This window comes from Sus scrofa, chromosome 13 (genome assembly GCF_000003025.6).
Source record: "Sus scrofa isolate TJ Tabasco breed Duroc chromosome 13, Sscrofa11.1, whole genome shotgun sequence".
Lineage (NCBI taxonomy): Eukaryota > Metazoa > Chordata > Mammalia > Artiodactyla > Suidae > Sus > Sus scrofa.
This window is the reverse complement of record NC_010455.5, coordinates 115,012,192-115,038,363: the sequence shown is the minus strand read 5'-3', so window position 1 is coordinate 115,038,363 and position 26,172 is coordinate 115,012,192. Positions and strand designations below refer to the sequence as shown.

At 40.2% G+C, this 26,172-nt stretch overlaps 1 long non-coding RNA gene across 2 annotated transcripts in view; it reads left to right on the top strand.

Annotated features, from left to right (window-relative positions):
* The window catches only part of LOC106505747, a 616,219-nt gene that overhangs the window by 243,067 nt on the left and 346,980 nt on the right, over nucleotides 1-26,172 (top strand). The gene's annotated exons all lie outside the window — the stretch shown is intronic.

Genomic DNA, 26,172 nt, shown 5'->3' with positions numbered 1-26,172 from the left:
AGGACACCATCAAACTCCTAGAAGAGAACATAGGCAAAACATTTTCTGACAAATGTTTTCTCAGGTCAGTCCCCCAAAGCAACAGATATAAGAACAAAAGTAAACCAATGGGACCTAATTAAACTGACAAGCTTTTGCATGGCAAAGGAAACCAAAAAGAAAACAAAAAGATTTTGTTTATTTGAGTTTTTTCTCTCCTCTTCTCGGTGAGTCTAGCCAGAGGCTTGTCAATTTTGTTTATCTTTCCAAAGAACCAGCTCTTGGTTTGATTTATTTTGTCTATTGTTTTTTGAATCTCTATTTTATTGATTTCCTCTTTGATCTTTATGATTTCCTTCCTTCTGCTGACTTTAGGGGTTTTTTGTTGTTCTACTTCTTTTTCTAGTTCATTTAGGTGTGGGGTTAAGTTGTCAATTTGAGATTTTTCTTCTTTTTTGAGGAAGGCCTGTATTGCTATGAACTTCCCTCTGAGCACTGCTTTTGCAGCATCCCATAGATTTTGAGTGGAGGTGTCTTCATTATCATTTGTCTTGAGGTATTTTGTCGTACTGGTACCAAAACAGACATACAGACCAATGGAACAGAATAGAGAACCCAGAAATAATCCCAGATACCTATGGTCAATTAATCCTTGACAAAGGAGGCAAGAACATAAAATGGGGAAAAGACAGTCTTTTCAGCAAGCATTGCTGGGAAACCTGGACTGCTGCATGTAAATCAATGAAACTAGAATACACCCTTACATCATGCACAAAAATAAACTCAAAATGGCTAAAGACCTAAATATAAGACAAGACACCATCAAACTCCTGGAAGAGAACATAGGCAAAACATTCTCTGACATCAACCTTATGAATATTTTCTCAGGTCAGTCTCCCAAAGCAACAGAAATAAAAGCAAAAATAAACCAATAGGACATAATCAAACTGATAATCTTTTGCACAGCAAAGGAAACCAAAAAGAAAACAAAAAGACAACTTACAGAATGTGAAAAAATAGTTTCAAATGATGCAACTGACAAGGGCTTAATCTCTAGTATATACAAGCAACTGGTAAAACTCAACAGCAAAAAAGCCAACAACCCAAAGGAAAAATGGGCAAAAGACCTGAATACACATTTCAAGGAAGATGTACAGATGGCCAACAAGCACATGAAAAAATGCTCAACATCCCTGATTATTAGAGAAATGCAACTCAAAACTACCATGAGATACCACCTCACACCAGTCAGAATGGCCATCATTAATAAGTCCACAAATAACAAATGTTGGAGAGGGTGTGGAGAAAAGGGAACCCTCCTGCACTGTTGGTGGGAATGTAAGATGGTACAACCACTATGGAGATCAGTAGGGATGTATCTCAGAAAACTAAATATAGAACTACCATATGACCCAGCAATCCCATTCTTGGACATATATCCAGACAAAACTTTTCCTTGAAAAACACACATGCACCAGTATTTTCACTGCAGCACTGTTTACAATAGCCAAGACATGGAAACAACCCAAATGTCCATCGACAGATGATTAGATTAGGCAGATGTGGTATATATACATTCAGCCATAAAAAGAACCACATAATGCCATTTGTAGCAACATTGAACTAGAGATTGTCATACTGAGTGAAGTAAGTCAGAAAGAGAAAGACAAATACCAAATGATATCACTTATAACTGGAATCTAATACATGGCACAAATGAACCTTTCCACAGAATAGAAACTCATGGACTTGGAGAATAGACTTGTGGTTGCCAAGGGGGAGGGGAGGTAGTGGGATGGACTGGGATCTTGGGGTTAATAGATGCAGACTATTGCCTTTGGAATGGATTAGCAATGAGATCCTGCTATGTAGCACTGGGAACTCTGTCTAGTCACTTATGATGGAACATGATAATGGGAGAAAATAGAATGTGTACATGTATGTGTAACTGGGTCACCATGCTGTACAGTATAAAAAAAATGGTAAAATAAAAAACAAAAAACCCGCCCTCCAGAGTATATTTTGGGGTGGATGGGCAGGAATACACATTTTGAACAGGTTTCCAGGTGATTCTGATGCTGCTGGTTTGGAGACCATACTGTGAGAACCATTGGATAAGAGTAATCCAGTCTAATTTTTGTCAGGTGCTACAATTACACAAGTACTACCTTGTACTTGCATAATACTTGATAGCAAATTGCTTTCTTATACAGTCTCAGTTTAACCCTGGGAGGTAGGCATTATTAGATCTGATTTATAGGTGAGAACTGTACTAGAACCATTCCTAGTTTTTCTTTTCTAATAGGCTATGAGTTCTTTGAAGCCAGATTCCATATCATATTTAATTTTCTATCCTCACCATATAGCATGGGTCTATAAATAAATGCTTGTAGAATGAATAGGAGGATTGGCTCTGGAGTCACACAGGGAGTGTATGTAGAGCCCAGCTTTGAACCTGGACTCCTTAAATCTCACTCTAGCACTTTTCTACGCCTCGGTATACAAATTGAAAAAAGCAAATTTACTCTCATACTTGAGAAAAGGTAGTAGTTTTCTATTTTATCCTAAAATCCTGGGTTTATGAAACTAGATAGCCAAGGTGATTCAAATTTCTTTTGAACTATACTGCTAACCACTGAAATACAACATGTCAGTCATGTCTTACACATTTATTCTTTTCTCTTTCATTGTGACTGCCTTAGCAAATACTTTGCTCGGTAGTTCAGAACAGTAGAAATGATTGTGCAAGCTTAAACCAGAAAAAGTGATCATAGTGATTGGTGGGGAAAGTTACATGTCAAAACATTAAAGATTCTCTTGGTATCAGTTATAAGAAAATTACAAAATGGCTAATATTCCTTTAATACATTGCAACTTGGAACACTAGGACTACTTATAATGATAACTTGTCAGGTATAGCTTGAACAGTCCTTGCATTCTCATTTATATAATGAGATATATCTCATACCCACTTATGATATGGAGTGAGAATCTTTTATTTTATTTTTGCTTTTTAGGGCCCTATTTGTGGCATATGGAAGTTCCCAGGCTAGGGATTGAATTGGAGCTGCAGCTGCCAGCTGATACACCACAGCCACAGCAACACTAGATCTGAGTCGTGTCTGTGAGCTATACCACAGCTCACCGCAATGTCAGATCTTTAACCTACTGAGTGAGGCCAGGGATTGAACCCACATCCTCATGAATACTAATCAGGATCATTACTGCTGAGCCACAATGGAAACTTGCGAGTGAGCACGTTTTCTATGCCTTGGAAAACTGTGATACTCCTTCCTAAGCTGGATCAGTTACCAATATTTTATCCTTTGATTTTCAACATTGTAAGATGACTCTAAGTGTTCTTTTAATGTGAAGTATTTTGCTCGTGTTCCTTCCTCTGGGGCATATTCATCTTTCATCTCAACCTTTTCCTAATATATTGATGAATTCTCCTCCATTAGTTTCTCTGTCTGCATAGCTGGAGTCTTTTAAATGGTGGCATTGTCAACATTCCTATGGTCCAGTATTTATTCTGTATTTCTTTGGAATCTGGGTATAAATTTCACAAAATCATCCTTATTTTGAGCTATAGCTTCACTAGATGGCTGAAGATTAATCAGTTCATGCCAACTTGTGAAACAATGAAATTAGCTTTTACTGCCAGGCTTTGCTGAAGATCCTTCTTCAGAATCCTAGTAATTATAGTTTCCTTTCAATGTGACAACTAAGTCCATTGCTTTGTCCTGAATGACAGTTAAACAGATGGGAATTTTTGTTTGTTTGTTTTTTTAGGGCTGTACCCGCAGCATATGGAGGTTCTCAGGCTAGGGGTCAAATTGGAGTTGCAGCTGCTGGCCTACACCAGAGCCACAGAAACACAGGATCCGAGCTTCGTCTGTGACCTACACCACAGCTCATGGCAATGCCGGATCCTCAACCTACTGAGGGAGGCCAGGGGTCGAAGCTGTGTCCTCATGGATGCTAGTCAGATTCGTTAACCACTGAGCCACGACGGGAACACCAGGATTTGTTTTTGATTACAGTCTTCAATCCAAAGCAGAAGTGGACATCCCATTTCAATGACCTAAGTGGCTTTCTGTTCCTAATACAATTTAACTAAAAGATGTTGAAATGAGTTTACCTGCACTGTTTTTTATATTCATTAGACCATTTCAATGTGAGTTATACCTTGCCTTCTTGTAGGCCTATATCTTATCTTCATCGACATTTTCTAACCACCTACAATTTTACTTTACTTTTTGTTTCTTTGCTGCATTTTTATCTTTGTCTACTAATTTCCTTCTTTTGAGTATTGGCTTTTGTAACATGTAATGTGGGTCTATCACTCGTCAACAAGGAAGCTATAGGACTGTATGCTTTATTGTCTGTGTGTGACCTGAATGGTAGATGTGACTTGATGGATAACTGACAGGATGGGGAGAAGTGATGTAGTCAGTCACTGATTGTGATGGGCATTGGTTTCTCTGTAGTGATTTGTGAACTGAAAACCTGGCATGAAGTTTGGAATTTATGCAATTATTATACTCACAGCTAATATACTATGTTTTAAATTAGAGCCATGCTATTAATATTATTTAAACCATGGTAAATAAATTTCATGATATTGGAACTGTGCAATATGAGGATTGTGTAATATTTATCTGTACACTGGATGAAAAATACTTGTATAACTTCAAAGCCTTCAAAGCCATCCACTGTAAAATTGCGTCCTCAAGTGTCCCCTCCCCCCCCTTTTTTGGCTGCACTTGTACTCCTGGGCCAAGGGATCAAACCTGTGCCCCAGCAGCAACCTGAGCCACTGCAGGGACAATGCTGGATCCTTAACCCCCAAATATTTTCTAAGCTGTTTAAAGAAACAACTTTTTTTCTTTGGCCTCCCGAACAACAGATAATCAAGAAAAACCTGGCATACATATTGTAATAGAGTTTACATATATGATATATTAGAGATATCTATAAACTTTTTTTTTTTAATTTGGTGTAACTTAAATCAGCCTATAGAAATCATTTGAAAGTTGAATGGAGCATGAGGACTATGTTAACGTTTGATTATTTAAGTTCTGTGCTACTTTAACCTTCTTCCTGTGATGTTTTTCCATGAGTATCATAGTGGTATGAATAAAATGGACAAAGTGCTCAGCCAGACCAGGTGAGCGGGGTTCCTTGAAGAGAGGTAATTTGGACTGATCTAAGAGATCATTTGTCTAAGACCTTGAGTTTTCTTTTTTGTTGTTGTTCTATGCAAGGATTTTATTCACTTTACTTTGCATTGCTGTGAAGGAATAGCTGGAGAGGTTTTTAGGCATCTATTCATTCATTCACCATCTAGAATTGTGCTTGGGCCATAGTTGGCATTTCATAAACACATACTTTAAGGAGTCCATACTGGGCCATGAGAGTGCAAAAGTCATTCACACACTGTCCTTATGGGCATAAAATAAACCCCCCTTACCATGATTGCCTGCTGAAGCTCTAGTATTATGCAATAATAATACTAATGAAATTTCTATTTTTTTCAGTGCCTGCCTGCAATGTACTGGCAACTCTTTTAGACCTTTGCTGACATAACTGTTATAGTTGTCTAAAACCAGACTCAAAATGGACATTCTTTTAAGGTGATTCACCCAAACATCTGGCAAGTTTGGCTGGCTGATGGATAAGGGCCTCTGCTCATCTTTGTTGGGCCTCTCCATGGGGCTACTTGAGTGGCCTTACAATATGACAGCTGGCTACCCCCAGAGAGAGCAATCCAAGAGGTTAGTGCAGGTTAGTGCAGAAACTGCAGTGCTAGGCCACACATGCTCAATTCCTCAGTATTCTCTTGGTCACACAGGATCAGAAGTGATTCCATGGGGAAGGGCACTATGCAAAGGTATCAATACTAGGAGGTTTTTACGTATCTGAGATATAAATTATCATCTCCTACTTTATAGATAAACTATGGCACAACTAGCAAATGGAAGAACTGGGATTTGAATACAGGCATTCTGGCTCCAAAGTTCATACTCTTCACCAACATGCTATTAATGCTATTTAACATTGGCTATCATTAGATTTTGTTCCCATGTACGTTGGGTATTTATGAGCTCTGTATTTTATTGGTTTACTTTTCTTTCCTATAGCATCAATACCACATTGTTTTTATTACAATTACATTGTTTTTACTACATCTTTCTAACTTTTATATTTGGGATGATTCCCCCACTTAATTCTTCTTTATGAGATCCTTAGTTAATCTTGAGTTATTGTACTTCTGTATACATTTTTTTTTCTTTTTACGGTTGCACCCATAGCATATGGAGTTTCCCTGGCTAGGGGTCAAATTGGAGCTGTAGCTACTGGCCTACACCACAGACACAGCACTACCAGATCCAAGCTGTGTCAGAGACCTATACCACAGCTCTCAGCAGTGCCGGATCCTTAACACATTGAACGACGCCAGGGATCAAACCTGCGTCCTCATGGATGCTAGTCAGATTAATTTCCACTGAGTCATGATGGGAACTCCCTATATACATTTTAGAATAGTCTGTAATATTCCATGAGAGACCCTGTTAGTGCTTGAGTTGCACTGAACCTGTAGATAAATTCTGGAAGAACTAATATCTTTAAGATATTTTGTCTTCCTCTCCTCAAACACTGGATTCTTAAATACAGTCTTCAATCCAAAGTAGAAGTGGACACTGCATTTCAATGACCTAAGTGGCCTAATGTGTCTGTCCATGATCTATCTTATCTTTTCACTGAGCTGGTGACTTTTTTGGTAGTTTACTCAGGACAGGACTTGGCTAGTTTAGCTTTCTTTTTATGGCAGTCACTTCATCTTGGAAGAAATTGCTTGCAGCTTTAGTCTTTTGCTTGTCCTAGTTTCCCAATTTAGAAAGAAGTATTGCCCCTATTTGTATTTTGCTATGTGGTAACCTGGTATTGTTGGAAAATTCCTATCATTCTTACTTTTCTATTATTACAGCCTTTTACATCCTGAAAATACCCTGAGATCACATCAACTTTTTGTTTATTGTATTTCCCAACCCCAAAGCCCCATCTCACCTCTCCAGATTACCTGGGGTTCTAAATATGTTTCATCAGATCTGCCCAGAGGAAGAGGTGGGTAGAGATTAGGGGAAGGAAGAAGCGTGTTGAAAAGGCTTGGACATGTGGGTGAAGGCTCTTTGATTGATGAACTCTAAGCCAGTGACTGCTGCCAGGAATATTCATTTGGGTGCAGGGCCTGAGTGTCTTTTATCCTTGGAAGTCACACTTATCATACCTTCTCACTCTTCCCCTCACACCTTTTCCGTTTTCTAGAGTGCCTGGTAACCCAGGCAGAAACAAAGACTTGTGAACATGTATCTCTTCTGCAATATGAAAGCATATTTCTTTTGGTTTCACTTTATATAAATGACCTAACATTGTTCTTTGGTCTGGTGAATAAATCTGATGAGTGCAATTTCTTATCTGTTATAAGATTTAATAAATAACAAAGCCAGCTTTGGAGGAAGGGGCTCAATCCTTAAGGTAACATTAATGCTGTAAGATCTTTGGTACCCTGTAGGTTCTTGTAGGGGTTATTTAGTTAATGGCACCTCATTGAACTGAAAGAAGCTATTTAGAACTCAGCAAAAACTTTTGAATCCTTAAATCTGTCTCATTGTTGATTGTTTATAAGAAGTCCCCAGTGAAAGGAGTCTCTACACATACAAGGCCAGGGTATTTTAATCTTAATTTTACAAGGACTCTGATCTTCACCAGGGTATTTAAAAATACAAGTTAATAATGAAGTCCAAATAACCTAGGGAGAGTCCTGTGGAGTTCTACCAGGATAGCCATTCTGGGCAAATTTTCTTATGAAACTTTAATGCTTGTACCAGGAAAAGCACTGAGTACAATGCTAACTGAAGTGGAAAGTTCTCTTTGGGTGAAGTGTACCCATTGCTGTTCAATATTTACTGGCATAATAGGAGCACTTGGGAGCAAATATTCCCTTGTATGTGTTAAGCCTCACTGAGAGCCAAACCTTTCTTCAAATACTCCATTTGTGATCAAATTGCAGGTGGAAATGCAGCAGTTCTCTAAAAGGGCAAATTCTATGTGTATTTAAAAGTATTTGTTGAGTTTCATTTTTTTCCCCCCAAAGAGCAATTCTTTTTGCTTCTTCAGGCTTCTTTCTCCTTGTTTAGTTCATATCCTTAGGTGGACAGAAAATATGGAACAAAGAAACAGTTTCCAATTTTATGCTTTGGGTTGGATAATTGGCATCAAAAAGAACTGAAACTTCAATGCAGCTTTTAAAGCATGGCTTTCAGAAATTTGTTTGATTGGGAGCAGAGCTGAAGTTCATTCAATGCAAACTGTCTTATTTTCACTTTTGCTTTTTTTTTTTTTTCTTTTTAGGGCTGCACCTGTGGCATATGGAAGTTCTTGGGCTAGGGGTTGAATTGGAGTTGCTGCCACTGGCCTAGAGCACGGTCAAAGCAACACTGGATCAGGGAAAAGTCTGTGACCTATGCTGCAGCTTGCAGTAGTTCAGATCTTTAATCCACTGAGCAAGGCCACATCCTCATGGACACTATGTTGGGTTCTTAACCTGTGAGCCACAACAGGAACTCCTCTTTTCACTTTTGGAACACAGCCCATGAGTAGAAGTTGTGTTGATGATTATCTTCAGTTTCAAAATTTTTACTTGAAAATCTTTTCCTCTCCTGGACTCTAGAGATTTTTCTTCTGAGGGTCCTAGTAAGATGGATCAGGTATCTAATGCTTCAGTAAATATGGCCTTCTGGATATAATGCAGACAGAAATGCGGGCTATCCTTTTCTTCAGGTGCATGCAGAGGCATCAAGTGCAATCCTTGCAAACAGAAAAATAATCACTTGAATTGAAGCTGTTGAAGGACTTTAAGAACTGGGATGTGGTTAGCTTTTTCTCTTGAAAATCATCTCATTTCTTTCCTTATCCCCTTTAGGTAGATAGATCCTATGATTCAGAACTAGAATATATTTCATGTACCACAGTCATATTCTTCTTCTCTTATTTCCAAAAGAAGCAGAAAGAGAAACAGGAAGATAATCCAAGGCAAAAGGGCCAAGTGTGTGAAAGTGGAGGAAAGAACATGGGGGAAGGCAGGTGAGCAGTGAAGTTCTACCTCCTGATGATGCTGGACATGTCACTTAACCCTTGGGCTCACTGTCCTCATATGCATATTTAGGGTTTTAAATTTGGATTTGGGTCCATCTTTTTTAAATTATTTTTTTAAATTATAGCCACACCCATGACATATGGAATTTCCTGAGCTAAGGATCGAATCAGAGCTGCAGCTGTGATCTACACTGCAGCCACAATAACACAAGATCCGAGCCACATCAAGATCCGAGCCACATCTGCAGTCTAAGCCATAGCATGTGGCGTTGTCAAATTTTTAACCCACTGAGTTAGCCCAGGGATCAAAACTGCATCCTCACAGACCACATCAGGTCCTTAATGCATTGAGCCACAATGGAAACTCCAAAAGTATATGATGTCTTAACTCCTTCCTAGGCTTCTTTCAAATGTCATGGATAGCCTAGTTACTTCAAATATTATCTGTGGACCAGTAGAATGGGCATCACCCTGGAGCTTGTAAGAAAGGTAAAGTGTCAGGCACCACCTCAGACATACAGAATCAGAATTTATATTTTACCAAGTTTGCTGGTTGATCCATCTGCCTACTGCAGTTTCAGAAGCTGCTCTATGGCAAGACTGGGATTGCCTTGTTTTAGGTTAAAAACAATGAAACCAACACCAACAAACCAGTCAAACAAAAAGCCTTAAAAATTTACCTATCCTCAGTCTTCTGTATTATAGGATCTTGGGCTATGGGAAAAATTTTGAGTGCACCCCCACCCCCCAATATTTAGCATGTCACAGCACTGTTTGTCCTCTAGGCAGCTAGAGGTCTTATGGGAAGGCTGTTAGGTTTAACATCCATCTGCCACCTCAGCAAAGGCATGTCAAGACTGGCATATGGTTCTAAGTTTCTTTGTCTTCCTCAAAGTAGTACCAAGGACAGCATCAGGCTCCTGTTCATCATGGCTTCCCCTTAAGGCACATTCCATTAGCACTTTTATACCTTTTGTTTTTCACAGTAGCCCAGAGCAGGAGGCAAGGGGCACTGTTGCCCCTATGCTGAGAGCTAGGAATGGGTCTCTGAAGGTCACAGCAGCTGAAGAATTGACCAAAGTCTCAAGGTCTCTGCCTCCAGGCCCTGCTCCCCACCCCCCAACATGCCCCACCTTTTACAGAGAGCACAGCATTCCACCAGGGCTGCATTTTTCTTTCAGAGGCTTATGAAACCTCTTTTGTGAGATAGGCAGGTTTTGTGCCTGTTTTTTAAGATCTGATTCACAGAGGATATGAAGACCAATATTAGAGCACTAGCTCCTGGAAACCCCAGGCACTCGGGTGGCTCCTTTGGGCTATGTGACCCTTTATTCATAACTAATGTGCCCCTGGGGAGCGGGAGTGCTCCCTGCTGGGGGAGAGATGAGATTCCTAGCAGGTGCGGGGCTCCCCTCCCCCCCACCCCAGCTACACCATGGCACCTGACAGCTTCAGAGCTAGTGGTGAGGAAGATACTGGCTTTCCCCCCTCTCAACCTGATTTCTTTTCTCTTTCTGCATCTTGTGAGATGAGATTCCCTCCCACACATGGATGGTTCTTTCCCAAATCCACAGATTTTACTTGTTTTAAAAAGCTAGAATCAATATTTTGTTACCCACTTGTCAGGCTGCGAATACATTTTTATTTTCAATTCTTCCTTCTATATAGGATTCTGTAGGGTGTCCACACTTTTTTTGTACCAAGAGGAGGAGCATGCAGAGCTGTCTCCCGATTCTGTGTACACAGGACCGTGGCCAGGATTCAGTTCTGCTCTTCAGGACTGCTGTGTCTGCTGGGCAGAGCAGCTGGAAATAGGTCAATTAAAGCATCTTGTTGGCAAGATGTTGTAATGGGAATTATTAGCAGGTGTGCTGATCTTCTGACCCACGCCCCCTTTAAAAGCTGATTAGAAAACTATTTTTGGTCTGCTTTGCCTTCATTTTGGAATACATTTCATGCTTCCTAAATTCTGATAATTTAGTATGTCTGGCTAATAAATCTGTCAACTTGTTAGAGCAGAGTTGAAGTAGGGAAATTATGTCAAGTGTTTGCGGCTGTTAAAAACAACAGTAAGATTCCCTTTGAGTCTGGATGAGGGCCAGTGGCTGCAGAGAGGGTTTTCCCAGGGGAAAGCTTATGGAATTCCTACCACATATCTAGGAGGCTTATTGCAATCAGAACCACTGAATGATCTTGGGGACTTGGTTCTGCGGTGAGGTATTTTCTGTGATCCAGAGGGTGCTCGTCTGAATGAAAAGTAGACCCTCTTAGGCAATGCAGTCTTATTTTCCTTAAGACAGTTGTGGGCAAAGGCAGGAAAATTCTGTCGTTACTTTCACTGCATGTGTGGCCTTGAGTTTTAGCAATTTGTGAACAATATAGCTATTTACCTTGCAAAGAGAAATTCAGTGCTCTGTACACAGTGGGCGTTCTAGAAATGTTGCCTGACTAATGATGCAGTTTATTTCTAGGGCCAAGTTTGGAAAGGAGTTTTTTAGCAGACATATGCAATCTAAAAATGATTGCAGCTGTTAATGAAAATTCCAGGAAGCTAAGCCACTTTGGGACATCATATGACATAGTGGAGAGAGAAAAGTTTTCTTTTAGAGAATCCATAGATCAACTCATTTTAAATTGGTTCTAGCAAGATATTGATATAGGATGAACCCGTAAAACAGTGAGTTCTCATCATTTTCCTAGGTCAAGAACTGCTATATTGAGTGAAGAGGTAGGGAAACACTGTTATTATGCAAACATTTTCTTGTAGAGTTTCTCATTTTTTCCCCCCTGCTGGTCTTTAGATTTAAATGAAGAGACTGTAGATATATTGGAGCAAGTGTAATCACTCTTTTGCAATTTAGGTAAAATCTAAATTCTATAGTATGGCCTGCAATGCCCTATATGATTAGGTGTTTCCTTGCTTTGCAACCTATTTTCTATCTTCTCACTTGATCCTTTCTGTACTGGTCCTTTTCCCACTCTTCCAATGTTCTCAGCCATTGAACTTGCTGGACAAGGCAGGTTCAGGACAAGTATTACTTTTCAGGGAGTATTCACTAGTCTCCCCATCAGAATTGGTCTCCTTCTTGCGCTATCTCAAGCATCACAATTTTCCATATTGAACTTATCAAAACATATGTATTTTTTACTTGTTCTTATTTCAGGGTAAGCTATAAAGAGTAATTTGTATGTATAGTCATATTCCCTATGGAGAGTTTGGGTATTGGGAAGTCACTCTCAGAAAGCATGGGAACACATCTCAACGCATTTAGAACCCAGTGGGAGGAGGGCAGTACGCTGTCAGGGTTGTGGTGCTGGGTGTGACATTAACCTGCTTTCCTAATTTATCTCAGCCTTCTCTGTACAAAATAGGCCAATGCTAACCATCTCATAAGGCTATCATGGGGCTATAATTGACATGATGTTTCAAGTGTGGCACTTAGTAAGTGCTCAACCATATCCTAATTTCCTTCAGATGGCTCACCTGGCAAGTTGCTTCAAAAAGCTATTTCTTGATAGGGTTAGACAATAAAATACTTTCATGTTGGTATAAATGTGAACCTTGCTGGTAGAAATGTTATACACACCACCTTTGTGGATAGCAATTTGGTAATATATACTAAGAAGCTCAAAATTTTCATATTGTTAGTCTCTGTGATTATACCTCTTAAGATACATCTAAATATTAACTAAAAATGTAGAAAAAAATTTGGTGATGTTCATTATCACATTATTATAATTATAGATTGGAAATAATTTGAATATCAACAGTAAGGAAATGATATAATGTATAGAATATCTATAGGATGGACTATTATGCAACCATTACAAATGATGCTTTCCAGGAATTTTTAATGATATAGGAAAATAATTATGATAATGTTAAAAAGAGTGGACTATAAAATTGTATCTGATCTCAATTTTATTACAAAAATGCAAGGTACCATAGTAAATATTAAGAATGGCTAGGCATTTATCAAAGATTTCTTTTTATATGCTGGATATCGTGCTAAGGGATTTATACATACTGGCCCCGACACAGGTACTATTATCATTCATCTGCATGTGGGAGGAACTCAGGTGTTAGCCTTATTAGTAATCTTCCTATAGACTCTTAATTTTTGGAATTGGAACTGAAATTTCAACTCCTAATTTATCTTTCTGCACCCAAGTATACTGTCTTTTCACTTATCCATTTATTCTCGGTCCAGACAGCAGCCAACAAATCACCTTGAAACATAAATCTGATTATTTGATTTCCCAGGACTTTTAGGATAAAGATCAAAATTCTTGTTTAACTATTTGGCCTAAGATCTTAACTAGGACTATTAACTTTTCTCCAAATGATAGTTTTTTGGTTTGTTTTTGTTTTTCCCCCCTTTTTTTTTTTTGGCATTGGAGAAATTACAGATTGTTTTTATTTTCTTCTTTGTTCTTCTGTATTTCCCAAGTCAATTGGCATATATTGTGTTTATAATAGGCAGGGTATGCATGAAGAAATAATCATTTCTATCTTTTTTTGTCTTTTTAGTGCTGCAACCCATGGCATATGGCAGTTCCCAGGCCAGGGATCAAATCAGAGCTACAGTTGTCAGCCTGTGCCACAGCCACAGCAATGTAGGATCCAAGTGATCTGCAACCTACACCACAGCTCACAGCAACACTAGATCCTTAACCCACTGAGCAAGGCCAGAGATCGAACCCGCATCATCATGGATGTTACTTGGGTTCGCTACCACTGAGCCATAGTGGGAACTCCTAAATCATTTCCATTTTTTAAAAGAAAGAAATCTCTGAGAAGCACAGCTGTGCCCTAGAAGGTCCAGAGGGGGTGATGAACCAGTGGATGAGGGTGCAAGTTACAAATACTTCACCTAGACTATAGCTAATGCTTCATTTATGATGTAAAAAATCCCACTGCCTATTCCAGTCCCCTTGTTGACAAGAACAGCTTCAGGGAGGCCTCTGTAAGAGCAGTCACTGGAAAGTGTGGGTGGAAAGTACCCCTGAGAGAGAAAAAATTGTGTTAGGTTAAGGACCTCATTGCTGAGTTCACTGCTGTCACATGTATTCTCTTGAGGAGGGTCTACCTCCATTGAACTGATTTGATTTCAGTTTTCTCTATTATGTGTCCTGAGTACTACTCATTATTATGGTCATACTAGTTGTATTTTTTTTTTTTTTGTCTTTTTAGGGATGCTCCTGTGGCATATGGAAGCTCCTAGGCTAGGGGTTGAATCAGAGCTGCAGCTGCTGGCCTATGTCACAGCCACAGCAACACCAGATCCGATCTGTGATTGCAGCCTACATCAGAGCTCACAGCAATGCTGGATTCCAAACCTGCTGAGTGAGACCAGGGATCAAACCCACATCTTCAGGGATGCTAGTCTGGTTTGTTTCTGCTGAGCCACAAGAGGAACACTTATCCTAGTTATATTTGGACACTGGCTTACTTTGCTGTGATTATTTGGTTCATGTGTGTTTTTCCTGCTCATTTACAAGCTCCATGAAGATGGGGATCATGAGTGGCTTTATTCACCATCATAAACCCAGCCTAGTGTAAAGCCCACAGGACATTAGACACTCAACACATATGTGTTGGATGAAGGAAAAAAATGCCTACAGTATGGCAGCCCCATATTGAATGAGACATGGAATCTGCTCCTCTGACACATAGTCAAGAGAGACAAGCTGTAAGTCCATGGGTTATTCTACCTGGACATGCTGGTTGCTGTGACTGAGGTGTGAACCTGGTTCTGCAGGAGTTCTGAGGAGGTGCATCTCAGGAGAAAGTGTTTGAAAGGAGTTTTGAGGAACAAAGAGGATTTAATGAGGGAAAGGTCTGGGAAGGGGCCTGCGGGTGGGTGAGGGGCAGGCCTCTTAGAAGCAACAACATGGGAAATCTGTGCAGATGGGTCCCAGGAAGCAGGAGTATAAGGTAATTGGCTTCGGTTTCTGTTATTGGGAATAGAAGTCTAAATACTCCTGCCCACTGCATTCTGTTATCAGAAAACACACTGCAGTCAAGCACTGGGTAGCATATTTTTTCATTCTTGAGAGAAGAGACAGAGCAAAATCTGCTTTAGTGCTTTGGGTTCGCACAGCCAAGAGGGCAACCACTGCAGGGCATGGACCTGCATGGACCGCCTTTGCGCTTCTGCGGAAGGACCTGCCCCCTCCTGAAGGGGACCGATAAAACCGCAGGGTTGGCCATGTGCCATATGATGTGCGCGCTTACGCAGAACAAAGGAGCACAGGGAAAGGTCTTCCCACACAAGATGACAAGTGCAGCAAGGCTGTGAGGACCCATCTCTTGTTGCGGAAGCGGCAAGTCCCAAGACCCATAATTGGGTCGGGAGGGGTCAAAAGATTGCACACGGGGTACTACTTTTCCTGACATTTTGGTGTACCCATTCCAATTGATGCTACATCATTCTTGAGGAGAATTCACTATCTTTCTAGGAAAATGTATATTTTTCAAGGAGCAAAAATTCTGGGAATATTTCGAACTTTAATTCAGCTGATTTCTGAGTGTTAGAAAAACGTTTTTATGTGTTTCTTTGGTATAATTAGAGTTTTGTTTTTATTTAGAAATACATGTTTTTATTTAGAAATACATGTTGGTATCGAAGTACACAAACATCATTCTCATCATTAACTGCCCCCCTCAATCTTATAAATAATTGGAAATAATTGGAAACTGAATCAATATCTATTAAGCCTTGTCTGCGTGTTCTCCAAAAAGCAGGATCTACCACCTCTCAGGTGCTGACTTCAGCTTCAACATCATACACAGTTTCAAATAAATTAGTTTTTTGTGTATTGCTGAGTTTCAGAAAACTTGACTCCTCCATCTGTACCATTATTAAAAGCATAGACTCTGAAATCATGTATCTGAGGTTCAAAGGCTGGCTCCACTGCTTATGAGTGGGTAGAACTTCCTCAAGTTATGTAAACTCTCTGGACCTCAGTTTGCATTATCGTTAAAGTGGGAACAATAGTATTACCATGTAGGGTTCTTATGAGGATAATTTAACATGTGTAAAATTTTTGCAGCAAATTATGCACCAAATTAATTTTATTTATAAATATTTAAGTAACTAAGATTTTTGGTCAAATTTTAAAGGTTGTAGACATCCCCACAATCACAAATTAAAGACTAGTGTAAGTGTCAGTTAAACATGTGATATTTTTAAGTTAGGCAATCCTCAAAAAGAATGAATTGACAAATTCACATATTGAATTTATTGACTTATTTATGTTTATGGCCGCAATTAGGGCACAAGGAAGTTCCTAAGCCAGGGGTCAAATCTGAGCTGCAGCTATGACCTATGCCACAGTTGTGGTAATGCCAAATCTTTAACCCGCTGGGCTGGGAATTGAATCTGTGCCTCTGCAGCAACTCTAGCCCTTATAGAGACAATGCCTGATCCTTAACCCACTGTACCACTGCAGGAAATCCACGAGACTGAATTTAAATATCTCCAACTAAAAAGATGTAGCTGTGGGGGCAGAGATTAGGTGGGAGCTTGGAGAGTACCCTCCCTTCCTGGAAAAGTCAGAAGAGGTGTCAAGAGTTGCAAGCTATTCTTGTGCATGGGTTGGTCAAGATCTCAGGGTTCCAAACTGTGTGCTGCCTCCATATGTATGATTTGCATTTCAGCATAGCAATGCACACTATCCTCCAAAAGACACCAACTGCTGGGCACTTGGGATGGGTAAGGCATGGTATCTGCCCTCAGAGCCTATACTTTGGTGGGGGGCACCTTAACATTTCCACAAATGACACCAGCATACACACACTGTGCTCACTCTAGTTAAAGAGCAGTTTCCTTGAGAGGTGGATCCCAAGTGGCAGCGTAGGAGAAAGCTCTGAGAATGTAGCACTTGGGTTCTCTTTCGCTTGGACGAGAAGGAGAAGATGTCAGCAGGCGCTGTTGTGACAGGAGGATGTGACAGATAGAAGGCACAGCTGAGGAATTCCCTTTGTGGCTCAGGGGTTAATGAACCCAACTAGCAGCCATGAGGATGTGGGTTCAATCCCTGGCCTCACTCAGTTGGTTAAGGATCTGGCACGGCTGTGAGCTCTAGTGTAGGTTGCAGTCTCGGCTTGGATTCTGCGTTGCTGTGGCTGTGGCTGTGACTGTGACCAGTGGCTACAGCTCCGATTCAACCCCTATCCTGGGAACCTCCATGTGGGTGTGGCCATAAAAAACCAAAAACAAAAAACCAAAAAAACAAAAAAAGGCGCAGGTGAGATGAAGGCCCAGCAGCAGGGAATTGAAGAAATTCAGGGAACACAGGGTAAATCATGCAAGAAGACTGTAGGGTTGAGTAGAGTTGCAATTGTTTGTATGTGAGGAGTGTCTGGGGCCATTGTTGTTTATTTATTCCTGGCACAGGAGTGCAGAGCTAACTTGCATAATGAAATCTTGACTCATATCTCCTCTTCTTATCATCCACCCTGTTCTGTTTGTCCTTTTTCTCCCCTCAAGTAGAAGGTTTCCTGGTATAAAGACTTATTGTAATTCTCCTCTAATAGGAAACAACTGGGAATTGACAAGGAGGGACTAAAAGTTTGTGTAATCAAAGGCAATAAAAAGATTCATTTGAATGGGTGTCTAGCTCAGAATTCCCCAAGTGTACTCTTCTGCAAATTCAAAATAATGTGTGACTCCTCTAACATGCTGGGCAATGTCCATTATCCTATCTGTCTTCCTTTATCACTTAAGTTCACTCCGTGGGTAACCACTGTTTTAAATCCATCTTTCTTTACTAGAACCATCTTCTCTTTAACTGGGACAAAGGAATCTCAGCTTATAGCTTCCTGCGAACAGCATGAAAACCTTTTAAATTACACAGTGGTGATGGATTTTCACCCCTTCCTCTAAATACAATACACATGCCATCCCTGGGGTTCACTTAATGCTTCCTTCCTGGTGATAAAACTGCTGCTTGGCACGGATGAGGGCCCCACACACTGCATCACTGCGTACCCTTGTTCAGATTGCAGTCTGACCAGTGAAGCTGAAATGGAAAGTCTAAACCCTGGATCCTAGAGGTATAGAGCATATTAAATGTTGCGCTCACTAATGTTTCTCCTCTTGAATATGAAATGCATTTGCTACTGCCTCCAGATTCCAATGTCCTAAGTGGTTGGGTGATTCTGAATTGTGTACTATGGACAAGTCGCAGAGGCGGCCTCAGGGGAAAGGCTTTGCAAGAAAAAATAATGTGAATGCTGAACTGCTCCACCTCCAGGAGAGTCCTTAGTGAGAGAGCCTACCTACTTTGGCTGGAATGAAGTTACCATTTTTTGATTTGCCCTTTCTGAAAATAATGCTAGTAGCCAGTCTGCAGTTCTTGGGCTGGCTGCATATACAACTTTATGTATGAGAAGTGTGACAAGAAATGTTATTAAATGAACATAAAGGATCTTGAATTGGATTGCTGAGAGCCAAGAAAACAAAACAGGCTGAGCAGAGTAATGTATTATGCCACAGACTACTTTGTATCCTGTGTCTTTTTTTTTTTTTTCCTTTCTTTTTAGGGCTGCCCCTGCGGCATATGGAAATTCCTGGGCTAGGAGTTGAATCAGAACTGCAGCTGCCAGCCTATACCACTACCACAATGACACCAGATCCAAGCTGCATCTGTGACCTATGCCGCAGCTTGTGGCAATGCCAGATCCTTAATCCACTGAGTGAGGCCAGGTATCAAACCCACATCCTCACTGATACTATGTTAGGTTCTTAACCTCTTGAGCCACGATGGGAGCTCCTATGTGTCCTTGACTCTACCACTTTCGATAGTGTTTTCATATCTGATGGTAGAGTGATTTATAATTTATAAAATGTCTTCACCCACTTTATCCTGAATGAGTCTGGCAGACATAGTATCTTTATGGGACCAGTGGGGAAACTCTGAAATAGAAATAATTGAGTGGCCCAGAGTCACATGGCTAGTAAGAGGCAATGTATGACTAAAACTGAGACCTCCTAATTTGAACACAATCCGTTTATCACAGTGCCTTCTTGTTGAAACCCTTCATGTCCTCAGGACCCTCTGAGGATAAGGCATTCTTCCCAAGGTCTTCTGAGGAAACATCCCTGACCACAGCCAGCTCCATGTATGGCTCCTTATTCATGATGTGAGTCACCACATTGGGCAAATATTGTGGATTCTCTGGTTTCCTATTTTTAAAATAGTTCCTTTTGTTAGGGAATCACAACCAAAACTGCCCACCTTGGTCAAGCACGACAGTAGCTGCTTGCATGAGTTGTCTCACAACACAAGGCCTGATAAAGAGCATGGTGCTGCCCTGAAGACTGACCAGGAGAATTTGGGAGGGGTCAATAGGAGGGAGGAGACAACCAACCTCCCAGGATCCTTGGCACTGGAATCCATCTTGGCTGAGAGATGTGCTAGCCACTAAGAACTGGGCCAGATCAAGTATGGGCCAAGCAAGATGACTGGCCAGAGACAACCATACAACCAGAGACTGTGAGCCATGTAGCAGAGCAGTCCTCCCGGCTTCCCTTAGCCTGCTGCTCTCCACTTGGGTGCCCCGTCATAATAAAGCCTTTTGCCTTTTCAGCAAGTGTGTCTCCTCGGGCAGTTCATTTCTGAGTGTTATTTAAGAGCTCACTCTCAAGCCCTGGAAAGGGTCTACTTCCTGGAACACTTTTGCGTTAACTTCTCTGAATGTAAGCTTCCCAAGAGCAGGTGTGACATTGTTGAACTCATAGCAAGCATTCAACCAACGCTTACTGACTTATATATTTTAGTTTTTATGAGGAAAACTGGGTGTAAGTACAGAAGGAATGTGACTTTATGTTGAGTAAAGTGGTTTTAAAATCATTTTTATTTAAATTTTTTTTATTCTTAAAGTGGTTTTTATACTTTTCACCTATCACTTTGATTCTCTTATTTAAATATCATCAACATGATGGAATAATTTCCTGGCATGTCCAAATGTTAAGAAATAACAACATTTGGATAGAGGTCTGTAATCTTTTTTGAGCTTTGAGAGTCTCTAAGAATATGTTATAAATTATGTGTTTGTCTGCAGATCCAGAAGGGAAACAGAAAGAAATCTGTGGAAGCCCTTCTTGGGCCATAATCTGAAACTCCTATATTAGAAAGAATAATGTTCTTATGTTGCCTGATCATGGCCACTTGCAAACATAATGCAACTGCAGCTCAAGAAAGGAAAATCTCAGCTTTCCTGAGATTCCCTTGGTGTTCAGTAAAAATAGATATTCCTCTACCTTCACACTCCTTCTAGTAAAATCTGCACTTTCCCTACTGTGTTTTTGGTAAGAAGAGATAATAACACTTCTCTAAAAATTCTTTGTCTGACAGTCCTTTGCTACATGCTGCTACAAAGGAGATGCCAATCTCTTCCTTGTCTTCAGGACCCTTGCAGTCTAGAATGTGATTTAAAAATCTGTAAATTCTGCCTGAGGGAGGAGGGTAAGACTAGGTAATTATAAAGTTGATGGATTGAGGTGAGAGTTCTTCAGGTGGATAAAAGCTTATGACCTTCTAAAAAAGCATTCAATGGCTTATGCTTAGGCTCAAAGACACTGCAGAACACAGTTCATTCAGGGCAGTTACTGGTTCAGTGGGTGCTTGAAGTCAAGTGCTGGGTGAGGAAGTGGGTCAGTGGAAGGGCAGTCAGGGCTCAGACAGTAAAAGGTCTTGAGATATAAATGTGTGTTCTACTGTTGCAAAAACCAAAATGGGGGAAGTTAAAATCTGTTTGGAGATCCTTTGTATTATGGCCGGGTTAGACTTACTGCCACTTGCTACCACTGGCTACACAAAAGGAATTACTGGCTTTTGTCATAACCCAGATGCTAGAAACATAGCCATCTGAACAAGAAGACTCTGCCTGTCCATTGCTAGATGTGTGAACTATAAAAGCTCTTCGGTACAATAAGAATGTTTCCTTGGATTCTGAGGATGTTAACACAGCTGTTTATAAACACTGTCAATCCACAAGTAGCAGGGGGAAGCCACAGAGTGATTTGTCTGGTTGCCTGAGCATTTTGAAAAAAGTATCAGTGACATGGTAGACATACTGCTGGTATTTTAAGTAGCAGCCAGAATCTGTTTCCAGCTGAATGGACACATATAGTCTCTGTCTCTGATTACTTGTGCATCATATGGCTCTGTGTCGAATCCCTGCCATTTGCCTGTTTAACTCAGTGAATGTAGTGGAACTGTATTCTTTACATTCATTTATTTATTCTTCATTCTCGGTGGCAGGTCCAAAGGGCCAATGCCCACATATCAAAGTCTTATGGGTAAGTGGGTTGCACTGCACTGGAATCATCCTCATCAGTGCTTCTCTGTAACCAGTTCCAGGACAAAGTTGCTATGTGTATTCAGGGAGTGAGCTGTAGCCCTTCATCATTTACCTGCCTTAGGATTTGGGGGATGCAACCTTCAACTGTACCCCATCTGAACCCCCTTCTGCTTTGAGGACACAGGATTATTAAGTTGACTTAGCCTCTTGAGATTAAAAAATGCCCTTCAGAAACCAAGTGTTTTAGTCCTGTGGACCTTGTATTTCCATCAACTGATTCTGGGGTTAATAGGGTTCTTTTACGTGGGAAATAATGAAGTAAGATGAATAGTCTAGCTTCTTTAGGAAAGTTTAAGAGTGAACCTTTTAAATTCACTTTGCCTAAGAGTTTTAGAATGCTCTGATCCCCAAACAAGGGGGCATTGCAGAGAGACTGCTTTATATCATGTTTTAGATGAGCCTATGCAGCCAAGGTACCACACATAGCAGAGTAGACAGTTAGTATAGTCCAGATCCAAAGGCCACTGCTACTCAAATTAACCCAACAGTCAGCTTTCAGGTGTCAGGACTTGGATCAGCTATCTGGGTGCAGTATTGGGAGGCATGTTGTACTGGGTATCTATTCTTGATTCATTTGTCAAACTGCATGTGTGTAGGATCATAAGACTTGGAGGAACCTTTAAAAGATTATCAGTCCTATTATTTCCCATCTTCTCTTTTTTTGGACCATTTTTAAGCCACAGTAAATAAATGGGATGGTATGCTCTTCTGCAACTCCATAGCGAACTGCCTGCGTCAGAGCCTCACTCTGATAGCTCCCTAGCCCAAGAACTGTTTGCTTAGATAGTTTGTGAAATATATTTACTTAGATTGTGAAATCTCTACTTAAAGCTGCCCTCCTCCTTTATCCCCCAATGTCTTGCTGAAGTTGGCCAAAGCCAAATCATTTTTAATTTTTCTCTTAATTCTTGTGTCTTTGGATAGTTTGTTGTCATTGTTGTTCTTTTTGGGGCTGCACTCGCAGTATATGGAAATTCTCAAGCTAAGGGTCAAATTGGAGCTGTAGCTGCTGGCCTACACCACAGCTCATGCCAATGACAGATCTTTAACCTACTGAGCAAGGCCAGGGATTGAACTCAAGTCCTTATGGGTACTAGTTGGGTTCGTTACCACTGAGCCATAGTGGGAACTTCCTGGATAACTTTTTTAAGACTTTAATATTTTCTAAGTATTTATTATATGCTTTGTGCTATAGTAAATAATTTAACATGCATGATCTCTTCTGCTTTCCCAATAGGTAGGAATTTTATTTTCACCATTTTCTGCATAAGGATATTGATGCTCAAAGAGGTTGAATAACTTGTTTATGATTACATAACCAATGATTTGGTGGAGCCTGAATTTAAATTCAGATGTGCCTTATTATAGACACTAAATCCCAATCTTTGTGCTGTATTACCTTCAGCCATGCTGTACAATAGTTACCAGGTATACTTTATTAAATATCAATGCACATATTTTGTTAATACTTTGCAGATCTTTAAAAAAATTTTTCGAAGTAGTTTTATCAAAACCACAGGCTCATTAGAAAATTATAACTAGCATATGTGTGTGTGTGTTTAATTAAATGAACTAGGATAGAATATTATAAAATAGAAAACATTAGGATATATTGATGTCACAATGGTAGGTATATTTTTGTGAAACATTTTTTGTAGGTGTATATATAAGTATATAGATATATATATGTCATTGAATTAATGCAAAAATGCATTTATTACTTTGAGTCATGGTAAATTTAAACACACAATGCAGTGCATGATATAAAAGCAGTACAAATTCCTTGCTATTTAGATACTTGATCTCAGTAGGAAGGGAATATATGTCTATATAAATTAATGTTGGCAAAATGCAAAGCAGTATATTATTGAAAGCCAAAATATCATCTGTAGATAAAGAGTAAAGTCATAATCCTCTTTTATAGTTCTCATCATCTACTGATTATTATTTTTAAGAATATGCATGAGTCTCTTGGAACATATCAAGAACCAGGACATTCCTCGTTTTGGAGGATCCTCAGAGGCTCGGGCAGGGAGGAGCGTCTTGAGTGCTTCATGACTGGCCAGAAGGAGGAGTGAGGACAGTGGTCTCCTATGTAAAGATCATTCTTTTAAAGTAGCACATCTTGAGTTTAGTGAAACTGCTAACCAGCTCTCTCATTTTATGCTTGTTTCTTCCATTTAAAAATGAATCACTTTTTACAATAAAAGGAAAGGACCTGAATAAGTCACAGAAATGTCCTGAGGAAGCGTGTAAGATGGCAATTGTCATGGTGGCTCCTCATCTGTCTTGACTTAGCTGGAGGCCTCTTCTATCAGCTTCTCCAAGGATGTGATAGAAAATGGATTTATAAGTGGATTGGGCCAAGTTTACCTAAAAGAAATATGCTCAACACATGCCCTTTGGTATCTTGGTTACTTAACCTTACATCTTTGTGTCAATTGCTGGAATTAATTTAAAAGCAGAGCTAACACTTTATGAGTCAAAAGACTTTTTGAAAAAAAATGTCTACTTCCTCTTGAGCAGAGTTATATAAAGGTGTTTTTGTAACCCTCTTATGATCATCTCAGAAAATATCTTAGACAGTTTTTGCCTTCATGTTTGCTATTTAAGTTTGTATCAAGTGAATGATTAAACCAGAGTTGCATAAACAAAAGAATTTAAATTTTATTCTCCAGGGTCCAGAGGGTTGCCTTTTAAAAAGTAGTGTAAAAATAAGCAAGGAGAAGGGAGATATGACTCAAGAGTCACCAAATCTGGGCATACCAGAGAGATAGCGCTTAGGAGTTTGATTTGAGAAGCTTAAGTTTATTCCTTGGTATTAATAAATAATCTCTGACTTTTTAAAAAATTAAACATGTTCTTTGAACATGTACTTATTTTTTGCCTTCTGGTTACCAAATATGGAGCTGGATGCTGATGGGTTACTGGGACATTAGAGGCAACCTGCCCTCAGGGTGCTGGAGAGGGTGCAGACAATTAAGAGGTGGTTCTGATTCGACTGAGTGGTGTGTCATGGCAGGGGTGACAACGAGAGTGAAACTCCCCGGGATTGGGCCCCATGGGGAGCTACTTCTCAGAGGAAGTGGGCCTTAGGTTGAGAGCTGCTGGAGGAGCAGGAGAATTTGATGGGATGACCCAAGGTGCATGGGAAAGGGAAGAAAGGGTACCTTCAATGTATTGCTTTCTGAGGATTTCTGAGTAGATCCATATGACCAGAACTCAAGGATGTGAAGCGAGGTTGTGGAAGGATGTGGTTGAAAGGGTGGGCAGGCAGGGTTTTCTAAACCATGTGCTGAAGTTTTTAAATTCTGTGGGGAATGGGGAAGATTTGAAAGATTTTCTTTAGAGGAGGGAGATGACAGTGCAGTAGGAGGTAATGGTGCTTTGCGGCAGTGCCCCTTCTACTCTGCTGGAGGAAAGAAAGCTACAGAGCAGTTTCCTCCACCTCTGTCTTCAGTTGCATTTTCCAGATGGGCTGAAGGGAAGGAGCAGACACTGCGTCCCCTAGACCTGGAGCTTCCGTGGCGACAGGCAGAACAACAGTCACTTCACTTCCAGTTAGATCTCTTAGCATTTTGTAAAACTCTCTTGAGTACCTAGAGACAATATTTTTTCCCACTCTGATAGAAGAGGAAAAATGATTATGGAGCAAGAATGTTTGCCATCCTGAATGACAGATGGGGAACGTTAAGTGTAAAGTTCAGGCTTTTTTTTTTTTTTTTTTTTTGTCTTTTTGCCATTTCTTGGGACAATCCCACGGCATATGGAGGTTCCCAGGCCAGGGGTCGAATTGGAGCTGTAGCCGCTGGCCTATGCCAGAGCCACAGCAACGGGGGATCCGAGCCGCATCTGCAACTGACACAACAGCTCATGGCAATGCTGGATCCCCAACCCACTGAACAAGGTCAGGGATTGAACCCACAACCTCATGGTTCCTAGTCGGATTCGTTAACCACTGAGCCAAGATGGGAACTCCAAAGTTTAGGCTTTTGCCTGCAAAATGGTGCTGTGATTAACAAGGATTTTCTCCACCTTCACTGAATGTAGACTGAAAAGAAATGAGTTGATTTGGCAAGCTCTTTCTTTGTTATACATACCTACCTAGGGGTTCTACATATTTTTGCCTGTATGTTTTGTATCAGTCATCCTAGTCTTATGCCCCAAAGTGAAACATAAAATTAGACTTTGGTATGGACTTTTTCATCTTGTGGCATCCCTGATGTGGCTTTCTGTTTGCGCTCTTCTTCCCCCTTGTGCCTCTGGATCACTTGGTTCTTAATTATTCTCATAGGCCTCTGCATTTATGTCTTTGTCCATCATTCTCTAAAGGTCTCAGAACTTTCCACAAACTGATTTTCATATGTCTTAAGGGTGCTTGAAAAAAATCACTAAAAGCCAACATTCTCTTTTAGTAATAAAATGCTCTTTCCCTTCTCCTAGCTTTCTGCACTTATTTTTGTGGATCTGCTTGAAATCTCAGGCACATATAAACCACTATGTGAAGTCAATAGATGTTACTTGAACAACAAAACTATGAAGAAATGGTTCCCAACATGGGTTAAGGCAAAAATACAGCAATACATCATCACTCTGGGGAACAAGAAAAGGTTTAGGTACATAATTCTTGTAGAAACCATCACATACACTGAAATAGCAGT